This window comes from Larus michahellis, chromosome 14 (assembly GCF_964199755.1).
Source record: "Larus michahellis chromosome 14, bLarMic1.1, whole genome shotgun sequence".
In the NCBI taxonomy this organism is placed as follows: Eukaryota; Metazoa; Chordata; class Aves; order Charadriiformes; family Laridae; genus Larus; species Larus michahellis.
In genome coordinates, this window is record NC_133909.1 from 15,507 (window position 1) to 17,745 (window position 2,239).

General features: G+C 52.3%; 1 non-coding gene across 1 annotated transcript; it reads right to left on the minus strand.

Annotated features, from left to right (window-relative positions):
* Positions 1-863: 863 nt before the first annotated feature.
* TRNAS-GCU (transfer RNA serine (anticodon GCU)) lies at positions 864-945 on the minus strand. Its single transcript has one exon. It is a non-coding gene; the product is annotated as a tRNA-Ser (tRNA).
* Positions 946-2,239: the final 1,294 nt, after the last annotated feature.

Genomic DNA, 2,239 nt, shown 5'->3' on the forward strand with positions numbered 1-2,239 from the left:
CCACCCGGGACAGCACATCCCTTTGTGGCATGGCTGGCTGCTGGCTACTCCTGCCTCCACACAGGTCTTCCCTGCAGATCCCCGCTTTGTCACAAAACTAGTTAAGGGCTTGGTGTGTCTGAAATATGAGGGGAGGCTGTGATAGCTGGGATTTTTCCCATACCTGGTGGAAGGGAATGAAGAGGGAGCACGACTCTTCTCTGTTGTACCAACTGGCAGTGCAAGAGGCAATGGGCACAAATTAAAACACACGAAATTCCATTTCAAGGCCAGAAACCCCTTGTTGAGCCTGCTGGAGCCGTTGGCTTGGACTACAGGATCTCAAGAGGTCCCTTCCAACTCCAACGATTCTGAGACTCTATGAACTGAGAAGGGCGATGTCTCCCATAAAAAAAGACGTTACTTGAAATGTTCTGTGGCAGAAAGTGGTTTACACGTATTTTGCTTTTTGTTCCTGTGGCTGCTTGAGCCTTACTGAAGTCAAGGTAGACAACATCCACTGCTCTTCCCTTCTTCACCAAGCTAGTCACCTCACTGTAGGAGGCTACCAGCTTGGTGAAGCATGACTTCTCCTCTGTCAATCCATGCTTACTACTCCCAAGCCAGCCCAGCCCACCTTCCTCGCTACCCGTGTTGGGAAACTGCTTCCAGGAGGTTTTGCTCCATCATCTTCCCAGGGACTGAGGAGAGGCTGATTGGCCTGATCCCTCCCTTCTGGTTCCTCTTGCCTGTGTGGAGACAGAAGCAGTCAAGGTGCGTCCTGAGCCACTTCAAACACTTGCAAGTTCCATCCCAAAATAAAGGCTACTTTGAGGGGACACATCCAGATGCTGGCAACTGAGAGCAACATTGTTGGAGCTGGTCGACGAGGATGGGATTCGAACCCACGCGTGCAGAGCACAATGGATTAGCAGTCCATCGCCTTCACCACTCGGCCACCTCGTCAGCATGCTACTGTGGCTCCTGCCACTGCTCCCACTGCTCCTGAGTGATGCTGCTTCTCCACCTCCTGATGCTGCTTCTCCTGTTCCGGCTCCAGCTCCAGCTCCAGCTCCTGCTCCTGCTCCTGACGCCTACACCTTTGTGTACTGCTTGGCATCGGAGAGAAGGAGCCAGCCTCCAGCTTTTGCCTTTTGGGACTGGTCCACTCTCTCAACAGCTGGGCTGAGCTCCGGATACCTTTCGTAGAATCATAGAATGGTTTGGCTTGGAAGGGACCTTAAAGATCATCTCGTTACAACCCCTCTGCCATGGACAGGGACATGTCCCACAAGACCAGGTTGCTCAAAGCCCCGTCCAACCTAGCCTTGAACATCTCCCGGGATGGGCCATCCACAACTTCTTTGGGCAACCTGTCCTAGAGTCACACCACCCTCACAGTAAAGAGTTTCTTCCTAAAGTCTAATCTGAATCTACCTTCTGAAAAGAGGGTAGATTTAAACTGAAAAGTTTAAAACCATTACCCCTCGTCCTATCGCTACACTCCCTGATAAAACTTCCCTCCCCATCTTGTGGGGCATGCTGCCTCATGTTGAGCTTCTCAACAACAACCAACACCCCCAAGTGCTCCTCAGGGCTGCTCTCAATCCATTCTCCGCCCAGCCTGTATTTGTGCTTAGGATTGCCATGTGCAGGACCTTGTATGTGGCCTTGATGACTTCCATGAGGTTCAGGCGGGCCCAGCTCTCAAGCCTGTCAAGGCCCCTCTGGTTGGCATCCCTTCACTGCACCACGCAGCTTGGTGTCATCAGCAGCATTACCGAGGGTGCACTCAAACCCACTGTCCATGTTGCCAACAAAGACGTTAAACAGCACCAGTCTTCTACCGTTGTAGAAGGCCACCACATTTGTCAGGCACGATTTGCCCTTAGTGAAGCCACGTTGCCTGTCACCGATCACCTCCTCAATTCCATTTGCCTTAGCACGGTTTCCAGGGGGATCTGCCCCATGATCTTGCCGGCCACAAAGGTGAGACTGACGGGCCTGTAGTTCCCCGCGTCTTCCTTTTTTCCCCTTTTTAAAAATGGGGGTTATGTTTCCCCTTTTCCAGTCAGCAGGAACTTCACTGGACTGCCACGACTGCTCAAACATGATGGATAGTGGCTTGGCAACTTCGTCCACTAGTTGCCTCAGGACCCGCGGATGTATCTCATGAGGTCCCATGGACTTGTGCACCTTCAGGTTCTCACGTGGACTCAAACCCAGTCTTCTCCTTACAGCGGGTGGTTCCTCACTCTCC